The sequence below is a fragment of the Lissotriton helveticus genome, chromosome 3_1 (genome assembly GCF_964261635.1).
Source record: "Lissotriton helveticus chromosome 3_1, aLisHel1.1, whole genome shotgun sequence".
Classification (NCBI taxonomy): Eukaryota; Metazoa; Chordata; class Amphibia; order Caudata; family Salamandridae; genus Lissotriton; species Lissotriton helveticus.
Window position 1 is genome coordinate 341,405,258 of NC_136061.1, and position 25,655 is coordinate 341,430,912.

Consider the following 25,655-nt stretch of genomic DNA (forward strand, 5'->3'; position numbering starts at 1 on the left):
AAATAGAGGCATTAAGGAGGGAAAGGGGGGGTCAGGGCAGTGATTGAATAGCTCTCTCAGAATGCGAGCTGGAGCACAGTCAGCCGGGGAGCCTGACTTCACTTTCTGAAGGAGAGCAAGAAAGGAATCCATAGAGATAGGGGGGAACTGATCAAGAGAAGAAGAGGGCGGAGGAAAAACAGGGGAAAAAGGTGGCGAAGATACTGAAGGGATGTTAGATTTGATCTTCGCAATCTTTTCTATAAAGAACTCATTCAGGGACAAACAGAGAGCTTGGGAGGGGATAAGATTAAGGTTGGACAAAGCGATACAAAAGGGGATGATGGACGGAGCGTTTGAGCAAATCAAACACTCACCCCCAGTCAAATGATCTGGGTTTAATCCATCACCATTCTTTAGCCCACTCAGCCACCCCATTTCAGACATGGCTATATGCAAATCAGTCTGACCCTGTGCCTCATGGGAACAGTCCAGCCCGAACTGCGAAAGCCATGTCTTCCATGGACCGGAAACAAGCATCCTGGGACCGGTTTCGGATGGCCCTATCAGAAGTCCGAACTATGGAGAAAATCTCTTTGGGCTTATTGGCTGATGAAGTGATTTTCTCCGAAAAATAAATGGTTTTAGCTGAGAGGATAGCCCTCTTGTAGTTAACTAGGAGGGACTTATATTTAGTTCGCAAGAGAGGGCAGTAGTTGCGCATCCAATGGCGTTCAGAACGCCTAAGGTCCAATTTAAGAATTTTCAGCTCATCCGTAAACCACTTTTGGGCATCATGGGGGCGGCAGATCTTGACTTTCCTGAGGGGGGCAACCAAGTCGCAAGAGGAGGACAGCCAATCATTCATGGCGTCTGCTTGAAGGTCAAGAGGGAGGTTGGAAAGATCAGGGGGAGAGGAAGTAAGGGAAGCATGGAGAGAATTGACATCGACCCGGTTCCAATTACGAGCACAAATATTCTTGGGTAGGAGAGGTTTCTCTAGTGCTCCAAGCTCAATGGAAAAAGAGATCAGAAAGTGATCGGACCAGGTGCATGGGAGAATGGTAGGAGAAAGGATAGTGCGGCTGGCCGACCATATTTGGTCTAAAATGTGGCCATGAACATGGGTAGGGGAGTGAACGTGGGGGAGGAAATTGAGACACTGGAGAGTGGCCGAGAAATCCTTAGAGAACTGGTCTTCCCTGGGGTCGCCCGGCCATAAATTAAAGTCTCCCAAAAGGAGCACAGATGAATTATTGACCACAAGCGTAGCCAGGAGTTCCTGAAAAGCAGGAACGAAGGAGGGCATGTTCTGAGGGGGACGATACATAAGGACTATTGTAAGGGGGGCCAAGAGATTAAGAGAGCGAGCAACTAAAAAATCAACACCAAATATAGAAGAGTGGGGAAGAAGCGGAAACTGAAAGTTGGAGCGAGTAATCATCGCCACGCCCCCACCGGCTTTACCACCACAATGGAGATGCAAACACTCCACCTAAGTCCCTAAAAGCTTCTGTCTGGAAGAGGGGTGACAACATATTTATTTTCCTTTGTGTCTCTTCAGGCATGTCCAACTGCTGCCAGTGGCATAGCCAGAGTGGCGGTTGCCCCGGGTGCAAATTTCTTAGGGGTGCAAAATTCTTAGGGGCGCAAAACTTTAAAGGATAATTTTGCGCCCCTAAGATACTTGCCTTGTCCCGGGCGCTAGCAACCCACACTACACCTCTGGCTGCTGCTACTCGCAAAGGTCTGCTAAATCACAAGCCTTTTTTCCAATGAGTGTTAACAAAACTCCATTAGCAGCAATATGCTCCTATTTGTATTTGAAATCCTCTTGCCGCCCTAACGCCCACTGCGCTGTTGAACATGCGATTCCCTACAAGAAAGAGAGCAGCAAATCCAGAGCTAAGTTTTATTTTGAGTCTGTCAAATGGCACTCTGACATATGACATCATCAGCCATTCCTGACTTTTCAGCCAACATCATGTTGCATGTGGGGCTTGCAGTTTTGCTGTTTAACACAATCATTGTGGCCTCAAAATCCCAGCATACAGAGTGCTGTTGGCTCAATTGGCAGAATTGGCAGGTGTAATGCATGCCATGGAGACACTTTTCAGCTATGTTTAAAATGTTTACAAAGTCATCTAGTGCACCGAAAAAATTGCTTGTTTCACATCTAAAACCAAAAGTAAAGTCTGCTCACATATTTTGTGAGAATGCACTCTCATCATGCATTTAAGAAGCATTGGCAATACAAATCGTTGTGTCTTTTGTCTAGTGGAACGTTTTATGCAGAGCTTCGTTATGCAAGAAAGGGAGAACATGGACAGCAGCTGTGCAACTTTCTCCAGCACAATGAGGAAGTAAAGGATAAGTAGAAGGGGCATAAGGAACATTGCAAGGTTCACTCCTCACACATACAGTACAGGTACAACATAGGTAGCTAACACACAGGATAGGGAGTAAGAGGAATTAAAAGACTTGTATGATTTATTTAAACGGATATAAACAAACAAGAAGCAGAAAACAGCTGAAAGAAAAAGCAAAACCTCTTGTAGAAATGTCATACATTAAGGTACTAACAAAGAGTGAGGAACCTTCACTTACCTAATGTTCAGTGTGAAACGCTTCATCAGTGGGTTACACATCTAGCACTGGGAAGCATCCAAGAGTGTTATACTTCAGTGATAGTACAGTTTTTTAGCTATGGATTTCCGAATTGGGTTTATATTATGTCCCTTTTGGTCGACATACTCCCTTTGTTAAACTGTCAGATTAAAATTATTTGGGTGAGCTAGACATGGTTTTTGCTAGTGTCTCAGTACCACAAAATTAAAAACAGAAGGATCGAGCAACAGACACTGTTTCACTTTTCTGTCAGCATGTTTTTGCACTTCAATTTTGCCCCTTTAGGGGCAGGTGATTTCCACAGGACTATAGGTGTATCACATCAAATATTAGGAAACAGAATTAGAATGTGCAAGTGGGACATATTTCCCTAGGCACCACTCCTTGAAAGAAGGTTATTGGTGCTGCTGTTGTCAAGAAACTGGAATATTAGGCTGCCCCATGAAACAGGCCATCCTCAGTCGCTGCCTGACACATTGTTATAGCTGATTTACGCACTTTTAAATTAAAATATATTTCGAATATTTTTGCTTAAGCACGTTCGATTATATGACTGCACTGAGCGGCCTTTATTAGATTTAGCACACTACACACCTTCTGCTCTGACAATGTATTAATGACTCAAGAGGCAGGTTAGTTGTTTTGTTTCTTCTAAATAAGTCTATGGAGCAACATTAAGGTGTATTAAAAAATTGGCCATCCTGAATTGAATCATTTCAAATAACTCTCACATGTGATGATAGACCGCACAGTCACTGATGATTAGAAAACAGTAACTACCATAGAGCTTTGTACAAAACCTACAATGAGGCTGGGTTGCTGCTGTTAACTGATGCCCGATGGAGCTACTTGCTTTAGCTATAGGGGAGATGGGCCGTGGATTCCCTCCTTGGTCGTCACCTACCCAGTCAGTCTTTAGACAGACTTCTTTTCGTCTCTCCTTATTGTCTCGTCCCTAGCTCCTATCCCCTCTCCCCCGAATCTCTCCCCTTGTACTGCTACTCTGCCTACCCCTGTCCTTTGTGCCCTTTGACTAAGCACTCCTTCTCCCCTTGTTGGGGAAAGATCCAATATTTACACTCTGGAGTCTCAGCGAACCCGCTGAGTGAGTCCACTGCGCCAAGGGAGCCACTCACACTTGAGGTTTGGTATGGCACCCCTTGCCAAAGCACTCCCTCTCCCCTTTCTGGGGAAGGATCCAGTATGTAGGACTTGGAGTCTCAGAGACCACTCTGAGAGAGTCCACTGCACAAAGGGAGCCTCTCGCAACAGAGTTAGGGAAGTGATACCACTTCCCCTGGGATCACAGCTTACTGGACTTTGGACGTTTGCCTTGACTCGTCTACCGGTTTGTGTCCCCATCACCCTTCCCCTCCTCTTCCCATGCTGTGTCTCTCACCCTCCCCTCCTCTTTCCTGCCTTCATTATCTGTCTACTTCCCCTGCTCCAACCCCCTCCCCTGATTCTCTCACCTTGCCTGCTTTTCCCCTTTTGTATTTGTGCTTATTGTTTATCTCGACCTTACAAGTTACTATGTGGCCATGCTGTACGAACTATGTAACCTTTGTAACGATTTAACCTGTAACTATGATCTGATGCTCATGTAAAGCGCTCTGATACCTCCGGGTCTAGCCAGCGCAATATAAAACATTTGAAAAAAAATAAATAAATGATCGTAGAACAGTAGGCACAGCAAAGAAAAGTAATTACCTAGTGTCAGACAGTTTGATCTAGCTGGGAAGAAGGGCTTGAAACCTCGTTTCCTGATTAGACATTGTACAATTCATATCCTGGATGGGTATCACACTCTTTCTCCCTTGTGCCCCGATGACAATTTGTTATTCACCGAAGTGGCAAGTGAGTTGTTTTGTGCCTTTTAAACAACAATTCTACTGTTATTATAGGTGGAGAAACATTATTGTCCATTAAACCATACACAGAGTTTTTTTTATGTGTATATCATGATTCAAATTATTTGAAGGTGCTCCCAAATGTGATGAGCGTAGAAAAGGAGGCACAGTGAAGAAAAGTACCCTCCCAGTGTCAGACATTTTCGTAATGCAAGAAAGTGGATTTGAAACCAAGGTCTATGGATCACGGACCCGCAACTTGTTTTTGCCACAGGTCTCACTTAAACTGCTTATGGGCCTGGGCATTTTATGCAAATACATTTAAATTCTCTGTTGTTGATAAGATGGGACAACAGCAGTGGAAAGAACCCTTCTTCATAGAACAGATACACCTAGGGTAGTGTAATGATGTGAGCAGTCTAGTAGTTGGGTGTGGGTGGAGTTACGGGGCTGGAGGAAGAGGAGGAGCGAGGGCAGGAAAGAGTTAGTTAGAGTAGGGACAGGGACGAGTAAGGAGTACTTGAATAAAGCTCCATGAACAACAAGTAAGTGTCTGTCATCATTGTACGCACAACACTACACTGGCGACGAGGGTGGGATGCTAGAACCTGCCATCCCTGATTGCATGAAGAGAACCGTCCTGTCCCGGGCAGCACGAGAAACGTGGTCGCCGTCGCGACACGTGTGCCCCCAGAGAAAACGCCGCCTAAAGCCAAGGGCCAGCGGTAATTGCCTCAGCTCCGCGATTCATTGATCGCGTGGAGCGCTGCCTGACTAGCGCGGTTGAGCGCTGAAGAAAATTGAAGCCGAGCTCTACTTCGCGCCAAAATCGGGAGCTCACCCCGGATGCGTGGGACTTGGCACCCGGTCGCAGAAATGGCCCGCGACTAAAGAAAGAAAGTCGGGAGCCCACCCCGATCCTACCTGGATGCTACAGCAGATCAGGATTGTGAGAGGCATTGAAGAAACCCTGCTGCCTCCAGGTCCGGCTGCCGGTGAGTCCGGGTGAATGAATCAGCCTCGAGGGAATGAGTGAAGTTGAAGTCTCGTGGTAGGTGAGATCGCATTAACGGCGGCCATCTTGGAACCAGGCAGCCATTAGGACATCCCCTATGTGCGGATTGCAAGCGGCCATTTTGAGGTCAGGCAGAATAAGACGTCATGAAATAAACATTAATACATGCAAAACAAGCATTGGCAAAAGCAAGCAGCAAGCAAACGAGTATTGGCAATGACCAAACAAGCATTGGTGAAGACAAGAGGCAAGGAAACAAGCATTGACACATGCAAAACAAGCATTGGCAAAAGCAATAAACAAGCAAACAAGCATTGACAAATGCAAAGCAAGCATTGGCAAAAGCAAGCAGCAAGCAAACAAGCATTGGCGACGACCAAACAAGCGTTGGCGAAGACAAGATGCAAGCGAACAAGGCAAGAAGCAAGCAAACAAGCATTGGTAAATGCAAAATAAACATCGGCAAGAATTAAGCACACAAGCAGTGGCAAAGAGCAGCAAGCACAAGTGAGTGTCATTGATACACCTGCACGGACATGTCGAATCCGCCAACAAACCGGGATGCACCAGTTGCGACTGGAGTGTCGCATCTGCACCCCCAGAACCACTGACTCTGGTAGCTGGCGGAAGCATGGGCCCCAGATGGCAGGAATGGCACGAGGACTTTGAAGATTATATTAAAGGATCAAAAGTCACGGGAGACAGAGATAAACTAATTGCACTGCGCAATTTAGTGGGAAAAGAGGTCTGCAAATTAATTAAAGAATTGCCGACGGATGATCAAGGAACATATGACAAAGTGCGAGAGGCTTTAAACAAAAAGTTTGTACACAAAACAAATGTGGATTATGAGAGATACGTATTCCACCAGGCCCGTCAGGACAAGGAAGAAATGATGAGCACATTCATATCTAGGCTACGCCGACTGTCTCAGTATTGCAACTTTGACACATTCTCAACAGAGGATGCCATCCGACTGCGAGTCATTGAGGGTTGCCACTCAGAGACACTTCGAAGGCGGCTGTTAAGGAAAAGCCACAATCTCGATGAGATAGAGGAAATGACCAGAGTGCATGATCAAGCGGAGGAACATGCCAAAAGTATGGAGACAGGGCGTAGTGAGAGAAAGGAACAAGCATATCGGATGCACGCCAACAGCAATCGCAGAAGATCATCAAGAGAACGACAGAGACGGTCCCGGCCGTCATCCCGTCATCAATACACGGAGCGGAGACGCCATGAATCTGGTCGGAGAAACAAGAAATCAGATCGTTCAAGAAAATGTTATCGATGTGGGTACGACTTCCCACACATAGATGCATGTCCGGCGATGGGACAACAATGCCGAATTTGCGGATGAAAAAATCGCTTTGAGGTGATGTGTGGAATATATAGCAAAGAAAGAAAAAGTGAAGTCACAAGGTCGTCTCGCCCGGAGACAAGGCGACATCATGCGAAAGCAGTACAGGATCGAGAGATGTCATCCTCTGGCTCTTCCCACTCCAGCAGGGAGTCTCGCAAGTCCCAATGGATGAGAAGGTCGCCGAAAAGATCGCCGTCGAAAGAATCCCGATCGACATCCCTGTAATCAAAATATACGGATGAATATAACTGCATGGTAGCGGACCCGGATCAGCTAAAGAAATACCCCCCATTAGATATGAGTGGGAACACATGCGACCAAGTTTGTTTTACACAGCGGGGCGTCACTGAATTACATGCCCGTGACCGAATACAACAAAATGAAGCCACCACCCCTCCTGAGTCCGGCACATGTCAGAGTGTTTACCTGGATGGCGAGAAAACCTCTTCCATGCCTGGGAAAATTTGCAACGACACTCAAACACGAATCCACCTCTGTGCCGGCATATATTCATGTCATCGAGGGCCCGGAGGCTGATTGTCTCCTCAGTCTGCCTACTGCGGAGCACCTCCGACTGGTTGAGATCTTATACCGAGTCAGTGATGATCTCGACATTATCAGTAAGTTCCCCAAGCTATTCACTGGGCTTGGAAAAATAAACAAGTGTCTGATTCGACTACACATCAACGATCAAGTGCGCCCTGTGGCCCAACACCCAGGCGAGTACCTTTCCATCTCCAGCAAGCGGTAGAAGATGAAATTCAGGAATTGTTACAAGCGGAAATTATTGAAAAAACGGATGGTCCCACGCCATGGGTGTCACCAGTCGTCATCGTCCCAAAGAAGGGCACTCCTGAAAAGGTGCGTCTATGTGTGGACATGAGGCTTCCCAACACGGCCATAGAAAGAGAGCGTCACCCAGGACCTCACTTGAGTGACATGATATCAGCATTGAATGGAGCAAGAGTCTTCTCCAAACTTGACTTAAATAAGGGATACCACCAGCTGGAACTACATGAGAAGTTGGGGTACATAACAACATTCGCCACGCACCTGGGTTTGTTTCGATACAAACGGCTGTGTTTTGGTATCTTCTCTGTGGCGGAAATATTTCAAGAAGTCATTCGTCAGACCATCAGACACATACCAAATTCGCTGAATTACAGTGATGACATTTTGGTGTATGGGTCGAACACGCAGCAACATGACAAAGCGTTAGATCGAGTATGCCATGCTCTCCTGGAAGCTAATGTTACCCTCAATAAGGACGAGTGTGAGTTCCATCAATCCACTCTTAAGTTCTTCGGACATGTGTTCTCGGGGGCCGGGATGAAGCCTGACCCTGAGAAAGTGACAGCGCTCAATGCCACCAAGAGCCCTCAAGATGTGAGTGACATCCGATCTTTTCTGGGCATGGCGAGCTATTGCGCCAGATACATAAAGGACTACGCCACCATCAGTCACCCACTACGAGCCCTCACAAAGCAAGGACAACCGTTTGTGTGGAACTCCCAGTGTGAGCGGGCCTTTCAAGAAATTAAACAGGCTGTGGAATCAGCTGACAATTTGGCATACTTTAACCCCAAGAGGAAGACGTAGATAACGGTGGATGCTAGCCCAGTGGGACTGGGTGCCATCCTGGCTCAGTATGACAATGACACTGACCAACGACACATCGTGGCTTACGCCAGCCGCAGCGTATCAGACACTGAGAAGGCCTATTCCCAAACCGAGAAAGAGAGTCTTACGGTCGTATGGCCTGTGAGCATTTTCATGTATTCATCTATGGCAAACACTTCACCATGGTGACGGACCACCAGGCACTCGTCACCATCTTTGGAAACCCCAAAGCCAAGATGCCACCTCGAATTGAACGGTGGGGTTTGCGCCTACAGGAATACACCTACACAATAATACACAAACCGGGAAAGGCAGCGAATCCTGCGGACTATATGTCTCAACACCCTCAAGCATCATAGGTCTCACCTCCTTCGATAGCCGAAGAATACATACATTTTGTAGTAGGTCTAGCCCGGCCACCGGCGGTTCCTTTGGAAGCGATACAGGAAGCCACCGCGCAAGACAACATCCTTCAGAAAGTGGTGCGCCGACTGCGAACACATCGCTGGAGACATGACAGTGAGGAAGAAAAGAATGATCCTCAAGTCCGCCAAGAAATGCAAGCTATCAGGCACATCAGTGAAGAGTTATCTGCCACCTCAGAGGGGCTCCTACTGAGAGATCATCGGATTGCCATCCCGAGGCAGTTATGTCAAGGTGTTATTAACCTAGCCCCTGAGAGCCACCGTGGAGTGGTCGCGACGAAAAGAGCTCTCCGAGAGCGAGTATGGTTTCCACTACTTGATCAAATGGTGGAGCTCACCTTAAAGGACTGCCCCCAGTGTCAATTGGTCAGTCACGGAGATTCCCCAGCTCCTCTTCAAATGACCAAGCTACCCAGTGGGGTATGGCAAGAACTTGCCATGGACTTTTATGGACCACTCCAGTCAGGCAAATACGTCCTGGCTATTATGGATGAATACTCGAGGTTTACAATAGCACAGTTTGTATCCTCCATCAATGCCTCCAGCACGATTGCTGTGCTAGATGAAGTGTTCGCTGCCTGGGGTGTCCCAAAGGAACTCAAAACAGACAATGGTCCTCCTTTTAATGGACAGGAATTTAGTGAGTTTGCAAAACACCTCAACTTCCGGCATCGCAAGGTCACGCCTCTGTGGCCACAAGCCAATGGCACTATTGAACGATTCATGGCAACCTTAAATAAGTAATTTCAACAAGCTACCTTGGAAAAGAGGGATTTGCAAGTGGCTCTCAATGAGGTCCTGTGAGCATATCGAACGACACCACATGCTACCACAGGAAAGTGTCCTGCCACTCTCATGATGGGGCGACCCATTAAAACACGGATCCCGACATGGGAAGGAGCTTTGCGATCAGTGTCTCCGGCACGTGTCCATCAAGAACTGGCGCTGGCTGATCGAGCCGGCAAGAGCAAAATGAAATCCTATGCAGACACTCGAAGGAGAGCAAAGTCTCCATCTCTGCACGCAGGAGACTGTGTGGTGGTTAAACAAGAACAGCTCAAGTAAACAGACTGTAAATTCAAAGATGAACCTTTAGTAATCACCCAGCAGAAGGGTACAATGATTACTGCGGAATCTGAGAATAGACGGATTACCCGAAATGTTTCGCATTTTCAGAAGTGTACCCCTGCATGAAAGAGAATCTTGATAGAACAATGAATCAACGAGAAGCAGAGGGATCTACTCAAATGGATGTAGTACAGAGACCCGTCACTCAGATCGAAGCTGCGTCTGAAGGTGAAGGCGTGAGTCTCCGACCTCGAAGGAACATTCAAAGGCCCCAGAGACTCATTGAAGAATTCTAATCAAGTCAGTTTCGTTCTTTTGTTAACAAAGGGGGAGATGTAATGATGTGAGCAGTCTAGTAGTTGCGTGTGGGTGGAGTTACGGGGCTGGAGGAAGAGGAGGAGCGAGGGCAGGAGAGAGTTAGTTAGAGTAGGGACAGGGACGAGTAAGGAGTACTTGAATAAAGCTCCATGAACAACAAGTAAGTGTCTGTCATCATTGTACGCACGACACTACAGGTATGAACCATGCAAGCTTTCTTCTATCAGAGGTGCGATACAGCCTGGAAAGCATCAGCACCCGCTTTCTCCACAGCTGGACAGGTACAAATTGGGCAGCAGCAGTGCAAGCTTTACTTCATCAAAGAATAGATACAGCAAGGCAGTAGCAAAGCAAACTTCCTATCTTTCAGAAGGCAACAAGTGCAATCTCCCATTTCCTGCAGACCAAAGTCAGCAGGTCAAACTAGTACAAGCTTTCAAGCCTTGCAGAAAATGTACATTTAGGCATGAGTGACATGAAGGAATGCATAAGGTAGGCAAGTGAGTGAATATGTGAGTTGTGACATTCTAATTTTCGAGATATTTTTCATCTGAATCAGAATGGTCCTGCTGCTGTGGCTCAGAGACTGCTGTCTGTGTCGATTCTTTTTTCCCTACTTTTTGAAAAGTAGCTGTAAATTAGTAGGCCATGGTTATTTGGAGCATCCCAGCCACAGCCTAAATACCGATGCTCTAGACAGGCACACAGGTGCCAACCAATCCAAGAATGTTTTGAATGCGTGTATAAAATGCTGTGCAATCCCTGCCTTGGTGCTGCTGCTGTTCAAAATGTTGAGGGCCGCCAGGGACAGTTATGTTTTATTATGTTTAGATCCAGACACCAGTATAGGAATGATGAAAAGTACAAATAAGGACATTTTTAATTAGAAAGCTATTAAGCTCTTATTTTATCAGCTCGGAAAAGTATCAAAAGATAACAAAACTATTAAAACTGGGTGTGTTTTTCAATCAATCAAGCAGCATTTATGTAGCGCAGCACTAAATCTGGGCGCATAAGGTGTCATGCTTCTGTCGAAGAGCCAGGTCCTGAGCTTCTTCTGAAAGCCAACCAGGGAGGGTGCAGTTTGAGGTGGAGTGGCAAGTCACTCCAGATCTTGGCGGTGACATAGGAGAAAGATCGACCCCAAATGCAGCGACAACAGATGCATTTGGGTGTGCGAGAGAGGAGGAGAGAGGAGGAGCACAGGTATCTTGTGGGTAGATGGAAGCTCAGCCAATGGTTAATGTAGGATGGTCCTTGATCGTGTAGGGCTTTGTAGACGAGTCTGACGATCTTGAACTGGCATCTTTTCTGGATGGGGAGCCAGTGGAGGTTTCTGAGGTGCGGGGTGATGTGGGTCCATTTGGGAAGGTCCAGGATGAGTTTAGCTGCAGTGTTCTGTATGTTCTGGAGTCATCTGAGGAGTTGGGTGGAGGTGCCACAGAGAATGTTGCAGTAGTAGAGGTGGCTTGTGATAAGGGCTTTCTGGTGTTGAGTGGGATCCATCTGAAGATTCTGCAGACCATGTGAAGGGTGTATGAGCAGCAGGAGGTGACTGCGTTGATGTGTCATTTCATGGTGTGTTCGCTGTCGAGGACAATACCTAGGGGGCATGCCTGGTTTGTCGGTGTGGCTGTTAGTCCGAGTTCTGTTAGTCCCAAACGGAGGTGTTCTTTCTGAGATCAGTACTTCCATCATGTCGGAGCTCAGTTTGAGGCAGTTGGCTATGTTGATCACTTAAGTTGGTTTTGGCGTTTGAGGGGTCCTTGGTGTGCGAGAGGATTAGTTGAGTGTCATCTGCATAGGAGATTATGTTGAGGCCATGGGATCTGACAATGTCTGCAAAGGTGGTCATGTTGGTTTTGAACAGGGTGGAGCTGAGTGATGAACCTTGGGGTACGCCACTTATGCTGTCCTGGGGTTCGGTGGTGATGGGGGCAGCCGGATGCTTTGTGTGCATCCTGTGAGGAAAGAGGTGATCAATTTGAGGGCGTTTTGCTGTATGCCAATGTTGTAGAGTCTGTTGATGAGGGTATGGTGGGAGATGGTATCGAACACAGCAGAGAGGTCGAGGAAGAAAAGGGCCACTGTCTCCCTGCGGTCGAGGAGGATTCTGATGTCATCCGTGGTTGCAATCAGAGCAGTCTCAGTGCTGTGGTTGGCACAGAATCCTGATTGTGAGGCATCAAGAAGGTGGTTCTGTTCTAGGAAACTAGTGAGTTGTGGGTTGATGGCTTTCTCGAGTACTTTGGCAGGTAGTGGAGCAGGGAGATCAGTTGATCTTTTTTTTGGTCCAGGGGTTCGGCGGAGGGTTTCTGTAGGAGGGGTCTGATCTCTGCGTGTTTCCCTTTTACCAAGAATTCTCCTGTGGAAATGAAGGTGTTGATGATTCTGGTGCGTTCGATGCTGATAGGGTTGGTTCCGAGGTTGAACAGACTGTGGGGAGAGGGAACGGTGTACGCCCCGGAGTGTATTGAAGACATGATGGCCCAGGTGGTCTGTGTGGTCAATGGAGACCGGGTGGTGATCATGCGGCTGGTGTGCGCTTGGTGGGTGAGGTTGTTGAGATTGAGAGCGGTGGATTGGTCGTCTAAATTATGGTAGATGGGGGCAATCTTGTTGTGGAAGTAGCCCGAGAGGTGGTCGCAGAGTTCTTGGGAGTGGTGGAAGATGTTCTCTGTAGCTCCCAGGTGGTCAAACGGATAATTATTTCATATGGTAATTTTCATTTACTGATTTTACTGAATTTCACACATTTTCAAGAGAAAGGTGCGGCCTGTAGACAATGACAGATTTGGTTGTTTGTACAGATATTTGCTTTTTTGGGACTAGTACTATCTTTCGGATCTTCAGAGAAATCATTGGAAACATACTGTATATATTCACATGCTCTATGAGGTCAATCCTAAAGCATCAATGAATACAAATGGAAATGTAGCTATGCAGTATCAAAGTTAGGGGCTTGGTAGACCTGTCAGCCTTAGGGGGGTTGTGACAAGTAGCCTACCTAATAAATCCAGACAAATGAGGTTGAAGTGTAGATTTATTATTCTTCACAGAAGGTCCTATCCAACCTTATCAACCACTGCCCGGCCTCTCACTGCAAACCTTCTCTTCTACATTCCATATGACCTAGTAACATTCCATTGCAAAAGCAATGCTTACACCCACATAACAGGACTATCCTTACACAGGTTAAACATGGATATTACATATCCCCCTCCCTTCGACAGTTTTCAAATCGTATGCTATAACCTAAGGCACAACAAAAAGAAACAGATAAAGAATATATATTATATATATATATATATATATATATATATATATATATATATATATATATATACATATGAATATATATATATATATATATATATATTCACTGAAAAAACCATAGGTAACAGCCATGTTATAGTTAGGAATTAGCATTTAAAAAACCTTTGAAATTCACTGAAAAAACCGTAGGTTTTACACACGTTATAGTTAGGAAGTAGTGATAGAGCGCGCGAGGTCACCCAGCCAATGATTCCGCCGTTTCCGGCTTCAGGGCCCATATACTTTCAATTCACACTATTCATTGACAGGGCGACTTCACGGGCTGCTACCAATTTGTGTGTGTTCCCTACTGTTATTACTCAGTGTACCCGACTTACCATCCACCGACACGGGTACCTATGACCTCAACGGATCAGGGGCCTAGCTGTAAAAGGAAAGGCAGCAAATGCAAATTCAAATGACATTCAATACCGTTGTAAAATGACCACGGACAACTGGAAGTTTTAAAAGCTTTATCTAAAGTTCGTTTCATCAAGCATCAAACTTACAAGAATAAGGCAATCAATAACCAAGATAATGAAAAGTACATAACTATAGAGAAATAAAGTCAGGGTAACCATTTAAATGCTAAAGTGAGATGCAAACAGGAAAACGCTATGAATTTAAGGCAGAAATCCTTTAGACAATTTAAGTAAGGCCGTTCTAGACCATATCAGAAAATGACAAACTGCAATGCAAAATATGATTTCCAAAAGGTAGGATAACATAGGATCAAGTTAAGAAAATATGCAATTGACTTTACGTTTCAATAGTTGCGGCAAAAGCATGGAAAAATCAACATGTGCAAAGGTGTGTCTTTATTAAAGCAAAAGACAGAAAATTAGGAAGGTGCAAGTTCAAAGAATTTAGAGCAATATTTACCTAGACTGGTGTGAAAACCAAACCCTGGCCACGGATCAGTTTAAAGACAGGAAACCCTCAAGGAAGGATACCCCTCAAAGGACAGCAGGTGCAGAATGGACAACCCGGACAGGACAGGATACCCTCAGATTAGGAATCAGGACTTGACCCTCAGGACAGGACAGCAAACCCTCAGGACAGGACTGCTCAGGACAGGACCACACCCGCAGTTTGGAAGCAACGCCTGCGCTCCACCCTCTCTGCAGCTATCGATCAAGACCCCGATTGGATCAGCGAACTCCCAGCAAAGTGCTTCGCCAGCACTCTAAGGTTCAGTAGAACCTTAGTCTATGGTCAATTTCGGACAGAGTGCTCCGCAGCGCTCTGTATCTTCAGTCACCTATTGAGTGCGATGGGTCAGTGACAGGTCAGCTAAACCAGACAAGTCGGACAATTTCCCTAGGTGAACCCAGGGTAGATATACTGTTTTGGGACAGGGTACCACCCCCCAATGTTGCAAAGTGTCAGAATCCCTCAATTTGGATTGGTCCTAAGATAGGATTTGGGTAACACACCAATCATAACACACTATTTGGATGCTTAATTTGCATCTCTGGGTACCGCCTAGCAAGATTGGGGTTCCCATGAGAAACTGCAGAGAAATACAATAGAGATATAACATTGTTTCGGAATAAGGACATGTGACTCCGTCCTGCTGAGGTTGCAGGCCAGTTCTCAGGAGCATCTTGCCCATCACTGCCAACTGGCGGTGTTCCATCAGCCAAGGTTGTCGGTGCCCCAGAAAGTCGCACATGCGTAGAAGGGACCTCCAAGATGGCTTTGGTGCAGTCAGACCCCCATTCCCCGCGGTACATGAAAAGTAAGCGAGAACCAATTAATACATAGAAATAACATTATGAAAACACATCACAGGGTTTGTACTTTCAACTTATCAATAAGAAATATACTTATGCAGTCTAAATGTTAGCTACATATAAACAGATACAAGAGCAGTGGCACGAGCAGTACCACGTTATTGGCAAAGCTATGTATTACGCATGCGCATAAATTTCCCTCCAACTCTGCAGACACGTCAGGACACGTGAGTGTGGCTGACGCATGCGCAGTAACTAAATACAAGCGGCGGCCATGTTAAATGACTCGAGTGAATTATTTTAGTAAAACACATATGCAAGCATCAAGAAACCTTGTTCAAACATAAAATAACGTTAGTAAAACGTACATGTGATTACCTTGTTACACATAGACGAGGTTCATGACTTCAGCAAGTCGCAAAATATGCGAAGCTTTGCTTCATCAATCCCCTCTTTGATGATATTTACTATCATCACAAAATTTTAATGGAACCAGATGCCAACTTTCACACTTTATACAACTCTATCTCTTCCAGCAATCGCTCCAGCTTTTCCCTTTCAATTTTGGTAGGGTGAGAATTCTTCACCTTTTTATAGATCTGATTATTCACTTCTTCTAATTCAAGCTCATCTACACTTCGTTTCACCCCTCTTGCATTCACTTCATGCTTTCTGGTGTGCTTCCGACATTTGCAGCAAACAAATATGAAAAATAGGATGAGACCTATGATTCCAATTGGCATCAGTACTTTAAACAATAAGCCTTTACCTATGCTAGCAAACCAATGACCTACATTTGAGAGACCATCTACCAGTCTCTTCCAGGCACTATCAACCTCGAGTGGTCTGAGTTCCTTTGCCAAATTAGTAATGTTTTTCACATATCTTTTGAGCTGTACACTTTTATCCGGAATATAAGTGCAACAATGTTGCGCCTTCAACATCCGGCAGACTCCGCCCTCTTTCGCCAATAAGGTATCAAGAGCAAGTCGATTCTGCAAAACCATTGATCTGATCGCAACCATTTCGGTATTGACCAGCAGAAATCCATGAGCTGTCTCAGTCGACAACACATCCACTATAGTGGACAATTTGCAAATTCTGTGAGTGTTCAGAACCACTCCCACTCCAGGTATCAGTGCACTGAAAATACTACCCATAATTTCACCTATACTTTCTCTTTTACTACGCACTAAGCCATTAGTATTTTCACTGCTTCCAGCAACTCCATTCACATGGTATATTTTCGGGAAGACAATGCCAAAATAGCAGCTTCCATACCAGTGATCCGGCAATTTGAAATAAGCCTTGTCCCCACAAATATAATAAATTCCAGGAAACACAGGCTCTGACCCATTTTTGAAACCCCAACCTCCAATTACCTTGTAATTATGTTCGCATTCACTGGAACCAATGAAAATGTTATTATAATAGCTAGTCTTCTCGCGGTGAAGACATAGCCTGCCTTTCTTTTCAAAATCCAGCAACAGAGCAGGACCCGCCCCACCAGTTGAGGTGCCTTCCATGTTCTCTGCCCATCTTGGCCTTTTCTGACTTTCGTCATTAGCCTTCTTCTGTATTTTAATTCTCCTTTTCTCTGCCATGTTCAGGAACATCTTTTCCTGCTCACGCAAAGAACAAGTCAAGTTATCTCTGTGTGCGTCACCTATGTCAATATCACCAATAGTCAGGAAGTAGTCTCCCATATATCGTATTACGTCGCTTTTTGTATGTACAGGATTCAAGTTCCCACGTATAGGAAGCTCAGAAAAGATCACGTCATTGTTAGAGTAATAGTACTGTAACGGTCCTCTTTTGTAAAATAAACTAGCTAAAATGCTACAGGAGATTCCATATGTCAGCGGCAAGTGATGGTATGTCACGCCTTCAGCTACAGAGGTAGGTAGCTTCATGCAGACATAGCAATCTTCAATTTCCATAGTCTCTACATAGTGTATTAACAAGTTTGCGAAAACATTTAAGTGTGTCCTGTTCTTAACTCCATGATAATGTAGTTCTCCCTCATCTGATGCGTCTAAGTCTTGTTTTGTTTGTCTCAGTGCTCTCTCATGTCTGGCTACACTCTGTGTTGTCAGCTCCTCACTGTCAGTATTTACAATTTCAGTAGGGACAATATTAGTATTTTTGCTTACGGCAAAGGGAATAAAAATTGTTAGTCCTATCCAAACTAATATCAGGACAACTACACTACAGACACATACCTTGCAGCATGTTTTGCAACAGCTGCGACTAGGTCTACCATTCACGTTTGAATCAGACATTTTGGCTCAGAAGAAGTTTTTCGACCCCTCTTTGTGACTTTACACGAGTATCTTACTTTGTGCAAATTCACGGTGGCTCTTCTTCTTCTTCGTCAGAGTACTCAGGGACGGGCTCTCCGTCGCTTATGTCAGTGATATCGAGATCTTCAAGTTCTTCCAACACAAGTGTCCATTCAGGTGACTTGTACTTTTTGTTTTGTCTTTTTATTCGATCACTCCTCCTTTTGGAAGTACCTTCTTGTTGCTCTGCTATGCGAGCACTTCTCCTTTCTTCTGCACGTTTTTCTTCCACCGTCTTTATCCTTAGTCTCAATTTCTTTACGAATCTAGGCTCAAGATGTTTTCTTTTCTTAAGTCTTTTTGTTGGGACGTGGACTTCGTTTCCTTCTCTTGCCCTTTTGTTTTCATTTACTTGTGGCAATTCTGTTTCAGTTTCTTCCTCTTCTATCTGACTAATTCCAGGGCTCGCATCTATTTCTTCTGCCTGGTTACTAATCTGGCCTTGTTCGGGTAAATTGTGTGTTTGCTCTTCAAGTGTCTCTGACTCTGTTTCCTGAACACGTTCTTCTAATTCTATCTGATCCTGTTCAAGCACTTCGATCTCTGGACTTTCTTCTGTTCGAACTATTACACTATGTCTAGTCTGTCCCTTCCCGACATCTGGAGTCAGTGGAGGAGTATCAAACACTTGCTCTGTATCCTTCACCTGTTCAGTATCGGGCACTGGCTCTGTAGCATTCACTTGTTCTGTATCAATCACGTGCTCTGTCCCTGTCTGACCTTCTCCTTCCTCAGTTTTGATGTGAATCTCAAGATTCTGAGGTTCTTCGCCTGTGCCTTGCTTTTCCTCTCTAGTCCACTCTCTACCTTCCCAAAGTCGTTCACTTGTTCGAATGGGGTCTTCGGTGAGATCAATCAAGGGAATCCACTCCTCTGGCCATATACTTGGCAGCTCGTCTTCAGCTACTTCTGGCTCAGCTTCTTGGACCCCTTCAGCAGGCTGGGCTCCTGGTAGTTCGTTATCAACTATTCTTGGGCCACCATCTGCTGATTCTGCAGCTTGACTGGTACTGGGCTGTACGTCGTCAGCTACTCCCGGTCTGTTTCCTGCAGAGTCCTCTGCTTGACGTCCTTCTGCTTCAGGCACCTCGTCTGGTGGTACCTTCTGGGTGTGGCTGGCGTGTACCCAGCATGGAACTCCTGCACACTTTACTGCTGTGGTAGTTACCAGGATCACCTGACGTTTTTCTCCCCACCTTGGCTCCAGGCAGCTCTTCCGAGTATGCTTCTTTATCTTCACCCAGTCCCCCGGGACCAGTTTGTGGAGAGGAGTCGTTGGATTGAGGATGGCGTCTTCTCCGATCTGGCGAGAGATAGAACGCACTTGGTCACCCAATCTCTTGCAGTATTCAAGCACCAAATCATCAGTAATACTCAACAGTTTGCTTCCTGGCACCCATGCTTGTCTCATCACTCTTCCCATAATGATTTCATGGGGACTTAGGCCTGTTTTGCGATCAGGAACACTTCTGAGTCCCATCAGGACCAGGGGCAGGGCCTTCACCCAGGTCAATTTAGATGCATCACACAGTTTTGCTAGTCTGTTTTTGATAGTTCCATTTATTTGTTCCACTACTCCAGAAGCCTCTGGACGGTAGGCACAGTGAAGCTTTTGTGAAATTCCAAAGGCCTTACAGAGTTCGTCGATCACTTCATTATGAAAATGTGAGCCTTGGTCTGATTCAATAGTGACTGGAACCCCGAACCTAGGTATCAGTTCTTTCAAAAAACACTTAGCTACTGTTTTTGCGTCATTTTGGGGAGTAGGGAAAGCTTCCACCCACTTTGAAAATAAACAGACCATGACAAGGACATATCGCTTCCCTTCACAACGGGGCATGGTGATGAAATCAACCTGTATTCTCACAAAGGGACCCCCGGACCTCCCAATTTTCCCCAGTTCCACCCCGTCTTCTTCCCTGAGTTCATCTTTTGACATGACAGGCACCTCTGGCAGAGGGACTCTGCTACTTTCCTGAACTTTTTACTGTACCAAGTCTGTTGGAACACTAGAATCATGGCGTCCTTACCAATGTGTGATCCTTCATGTATCAACCTCGCCATTGTGCTAAGTAGATGTCTAGGTAACACAGGCATACCAGTTGGACCTATAATGACACCATCCACACGTCTTGGTCTACACCCATCGTCCTTCCACTTCTCTCTTTCTTGCCAAGGTGCCGCCTGCTGCCACTCTTTCACTTCATCCCATGTAGGCACTTCTTCAAACACCTGAAGCTGGCAGCTGGTTCCTGGCCCCCCTCGTTTTGGATTTACGATATACCGATCTCTGGCGCACCACTGGGCCACTCGATCAGCAAAATCGTTTCCCAGTGATACAGTGTCCATGCTTTTCTTATGAGCAACACACTTCACCACTGCCAGTTCCTTTGGTAACTGGATTGCCTCTAAAAGGTCTTGAACAACTTTTCCATTTCGAATAGGGGTACCTGATGAAGTCAGGAACTCCCTTTGTAGCCATAACTGGCCAAAGTCATGCACAACCCCATAACAGTACTGGCTGTCAGTATACACTGTTATGCGTAGGTTTTTCCCAATTTGGCAGGCTTTTATCATAGCGATCAATTCGGCTACTTGTGCAGACTTTATGTGATATAGATAACCTGCTTCTTCAATTTTGTCTAAGGAGACTACCGCATAGGCAGCACTCAGGCCTCCTTGTTCATGTCTCAGACATGAACCATCCACAAATAATTCCTTGTCATGCACAGGCAATGGTGTTTCTTTAATGTCTGGACGTGGCTTGGTATTGAATTCTGTTAAATCAATGCACTCATGCTCATCATCCACCCCCCCTTCCATATCCTTTGGGTCGGGGAGTAAGGTGGCTGGGTTCAGAATACTGCACCTAACAATGTTTACATTTGCAGCACCCACAAGAATCCTCTCGTATTTAGTCAGCCGACTAGGGGTGAGATACTGAGTTTTTGTTCTGGTCAACAAAATTACCACTCCATGTGGAACATACACAGTTACCGGATGTCCCATGACAATTGACTCACTCTGCTCTAAACTTGCACAGGTAGCAGCTACTGCTTTCAGACAACCTGGTAATCCAGCAGCCACTGGATCCAGGGTGGCAGAGAAATATGCCACAGGCCTTCTCGTTGTGCCATGATCTTGTGTCAGGACTGACAACGCGCAATTATCGCGAGTGTCACAGAATAGGGCAAATTCTTTGGAATAGTCTGGCATTCCCAATGCAGGGGCTGTGCACAGACAATCTCGCAGTTTGGTGAAGGCTGTTAAGCTTTCATCATTCCATTCTACAATATCAGGCGTTCCTCTCTTGGTCATTTTTATCAAGGGCCTAGCTAGGACTGCAAATCCCAGAATCCACTGCCTGCAGTATCCTATCACACCCAGGAACATTCTGATCTCTTTCTGAGTACGGGGTAACTGCATCTTTTGAATTATTCTCACTCTTTCCGATGTCACTTTCCTGACCCCTTTCTCTATCTGGTGCCCCAGATATTTCACTGATTTTGCACAGAACTGTAATTTGTCAGGGGCCACTTTATGTCCCTTCTCACTCAGGTGATTCAGGAGGGCAATGGTGTCAATCACACAATCCCTATGACTTTTAGACGCCACCAAGAGGTCGTCTATGTATTGCACTAGGACAGAGTTTCCAGGTAAGACCAAAGTTTCCAAACATTTTTTCAAGATCTGATTAAAGATAGAGGGGCTCTCTGTGTACCCTTGAGGGACCCGGTTCCAACAATACACGTGACCATTGAAGGCAAATGAGAAAAGAAATTTGCTATCTGGATGCAAGGGAATGGAAAAGAATGCATGACACAGGTCTATCACAGTGAACCACTCAGCATCCCAGGGAATCTGATACAGAATCACTGCTGGGTTCGGGACAATAGGGCAGCAGGGGACTACTATCTTGTTGACTTTTCGTAGATCCTGCACTACTCTGTACTTACCACTAGGCTTCTTGATGCCCATAATCGGGGAGTTACATGGGCTACTCATTACTTCCTGTATGATGTTTCCTTCTAGCAATTTCTGTATTTCCAGAGTAACACCAGCTTTCACTTCTGTATTCATTTTGTAGGGTTTAGTATTGGGGTATACTGCATTGTCCTTGATTGCTATCTGTATGGGGTCCACATTTTTCATTAACCCTACATCTTTCCCAGTAAAGTCCCACACCTCTGGCTTCACTGCTTCTTGAAGTTCTTTGGGCAAATCCTGCATGGTCATTCGTTTAATTTCCGAGTCAGGTCTGACTAACATTAATTTATAAATACCGTCTTCATCTGGGGTCTGAATTTCAACACCCTTTGGTGTGCAAAAGATGGTACAGTTCATTTTGCACAGCAAATCACGTCCCAGTAAGTTCACTGGACTGGTGTCGCAAACGACAAATCTATGCATTTCCTTAAAGTTTCCAATTGAGATCTCCATGGGCTTGGTAACAGGAGTACTAATCAATTGATTAGATACACCCACTACTTGGATGGCTTCTCCCGAGAGGGGTAGGTTTGGAACGTCCACTGTTCTCACAGTAGAACGGGTAGCACCAGTGTCCAACAGAAAAGTGACATCATTTCCGTCAACCCTTCCTTCAATGTATGGTCCGGACTGGTCTACCGGCAAGGAGGCGCCAAGTACGCACTCCTCGTCCTCCCCTCTCAGGCCCCGTCAGTACTGGTCATCACAAAGGAAGGTATCATTCAGTAAATACTGCGAAGTTGCTGCATTTCTGTTCTCATTACTTTCCCAGACTTCTATCTCATCTCCCTCTGCTTGTTTTCCCTTGTATACTTGCTTTGGTGCTCGGGGCACCTGAACTGTTTTTACCTGTGGTTGAGTCTTTCTTGGTCTTTCTTTCTGCGTCTGTGGAGTTAAATCAGGTGTTTTGGGGTTATCATCTGGCAAGTAAGGACACTCGTTACGCCAGTGTCCAATTTCGCCGCACTGATGGCAGGGAAATTTCTTCATAGCCTCCTCCCTACTCATTTTGGGCCGGGGCTTACCTCCTCCCCCACCCCCAGTACCTTGGTTCTGAGTGTTCTTGACCATGTTACTCAACTGTTTTTCCTGCTGTTCTGCGAGCTTCACCTGAGCCCACATGACCTTCTCCTTGAGAGCCTTTTTCTTTTCTGCCATCTCGTCCTCGCAGTACTTTGCGTACCGCAGGACCTCGTCTACCTTTTTGGTATGCCAACAGATTTTATTATCCTTTATCCACTGACAAATTTCAGGCCTTAAACCGTTTACAAACCTGTAAATGAAATGCGTCATATCCTTCATCTCGATGTTATCTATACCACTGTATGTTTTAAACACCTGCAACAGCCTTTCATAATAGGAGTGCACTGTCTCCTCTCTTTCCTGCGTTGTTCTATCTATCCTGGTCCAATCAGTTTCCTTTGCTGGCACCTTATTTTTCAAATGCTGAATCACTTGTTCATATTTTTTCATCACTTCAATTGACGGCTCCCCTGTGGTAGAGTCCCTCGGGTACTCTTCACTAGGCCAGGCTATGGCGATCTTACACTCGGTCCATAGATCGACTGGGACCACAATGTCGAAAAACCCATCCAGGTCTTTCCACAGGCATTTTTGCACTTTTACGAACCTTTCCACTTGCCGGTACCAATCAACTGGCTTTTCGCGCAATTTCGGGAAATCGTTAGTAAAGGACACAATATCCTGTCTGGACCATGGAACGTGCACATACCTCCCACCTGGTACTTCATGCATGGGGCATAATGTTTCGGGCTTGTCTACTTCCCTCAGAGGGAACTCAGGGGTAGCTTGTCTGGATCGAGCCTCATCTTTCTTTCGTGCCCACCTGCTTCTCCATTTTTCCACGTCTCCCCATTTTTGCAAAACTGCAAGCAACTCTTTAATCTGCAACTTTTTCCCTGACACATTCAGGTTCTCTAAATCCTTGTCTGAGAATTCAGCTCTGTAAGGCTTTTGTAAGGGCTTGGATCTTGAAATATCTACCCCCATACTAGCTGCGGTGTCTGTCAGCTTTTCGTGGAGCACTCTGGTACTTCTGGTAAGGCTTTTACACATAAACAGCAATTCTTCTTCAGAATAGGTGTTTAATCTGTCTAACCCCACATTTCCTGCCATCAATTCCTCTATTTCTACCCTCAGCTTGTAGAGGTCTAAAGGTTTCGTTTGCGGAACCTGTTTTTCTAACTCACGACTCCAATTTTCAATTTCTTCCGGGGTTACCAAAGAAACACTCCTAGTACCTGTTGCTGATTCTAATTTAATTTCTTTCGCATCAAAAGGATTATGCCTCTTCTGCACTCCCTTCCCGGTCTGTTTGTTTGGCAGGTCCAAGAACACAACTTCGGACTCGCACTCACTGGACTGATCGTCTATCAGTAGGGGCTCTTGCCTCGGCGGGGCCATTATCGGGTTCATAACTGGAGGGTTCGGACCTCCTTGATTATTCCCGTACAACGGAACTACGGGTCCGATTGTTACCGGAATAGTCAAAGCTTCAGGACTGGTATTTAACTGGGAGATCTTCTGAATTATTTCTGTCCTCTGTCTAGCTATGGCCTCTTGCTCCCTTTCATCTAATACTCTTCCTAAGGTTCGGTCAGGCATCATCTGTGGGGTCAGGTGAGGCGTAAAACTTGGGGCAGTAGGATGCGTTTCACTTGGTCCCCCACCATAATTCGGTTTTGGGAACAAGGTTCCTGTGCCAAATGACCTACGCTCTTCTCCATATGGGGGCTGTAAAAAAGGCACTCCTGAACTCGCTGATTTTTCTTCGTTCTCATAAAGAGGTCTGGGGAAAAACGTTCTTTCACGGGAATATTTTTCCTCCGGGCTCACGGGCATACTGGGATATATATTTCGTACCTCCGCGGGTCCGGGATTCTCAAAATAGGGCAACACCTGGTCACCTCCCCCCCTACATAGGGATCTGTCCTCCTCTTTAATAGATGGACGCTGGGGATTCTCTCCTGCACTGGAAGGTCGGGCTCCCTCATTATAAGGGGGCGGACTTCTCGTAAAGATGTCATCTAACAATTCATCGTCTGACTCCCCAAGGGCCCCCCAATGCTTACTCTTTTCTGTCCTTTTCTCTCCCCCAGAAGGGTTACCTGCTGGCATCATGGGAAACAGACCCTCAACAATCATGCTCTGCCTCCACTGTTTCATCCTCTTATCCCTGGTCTCTTGTTTCAGCCTGGGGTACCACTTAGTCAGACCTTTGTCCATTCGGGGTTTCTCTCTTTCAAAAGCCTCAATCTCCCATTCCTCTAATGCCTCATACTGCGTTAGTCTTGGTCTGGGATGCAATTCATTCATTCAGGTTCTCAAATTAAATAAAATTCTGCCATTGAAAGTACCGTCTAACGGAAAAGCCAATATTCCGTCATCTTTTGTGTACTTTACCCAATTCTCCAACCACACACAGGTGTTGTACCCTCGGTCAAACATCATGAATGAGGCGGGAGTATTCGGTGGCGGGATAGTAACGCCCTCTCTAGACTTAATCGGTTTGTCCGTTTTGAAATAATTCTTTACCCTACTTACAAGGGACATTTTTCTCTTAGCTCCGTACATAATATCGTATCTATTAGCTTTCCACTGATCCCTTTCAAACCCTTGGTTTCTTGGATCGGGTCTAGTCTCTGGACAATACGAGTGCCACATACGATTTCTACGCTTAACTCTGTTTACAAAGTCACCTCCAATCAGAACGCGTCTTGTAATTCCGTGCGACCAATGAGGTGCACGCGTTCAAATATTTTCGGCCAATGGGTGCGCGGCCCCTTCGTGAGACTGTTCTCACGCTCCGGCGCTTCACCCCTCCTTTACAATTCCAGCCCCGCTACCCGCCCGCTGCTTCTACCAATCCCAGCGCGGCACGGAGTGACGTCAGAGGCACTTCGCGACTGACTCCCTCCCTTCACAAGGTAACGGAAACTTTCTTTCTTTTTAAAGTGCTCAGTGCTTGGTTATTTTACAACAAATACAC

The 25,655-nt window shown here is 45.8% G+C and overlaps 1 protein-coding gene across 4 annotated transcripts in view; it reads left to right on the forward strand.

The window, feature by feature from the left end:
* LOC144822446 (uncharacterized) overlaps positions 1-25,655 on the forward strand; it is a 354,287-nt gene that overhangs the window by 124,793 nt on the left and 203,839 nt on the right. The window lies entirely within an intron of this gene.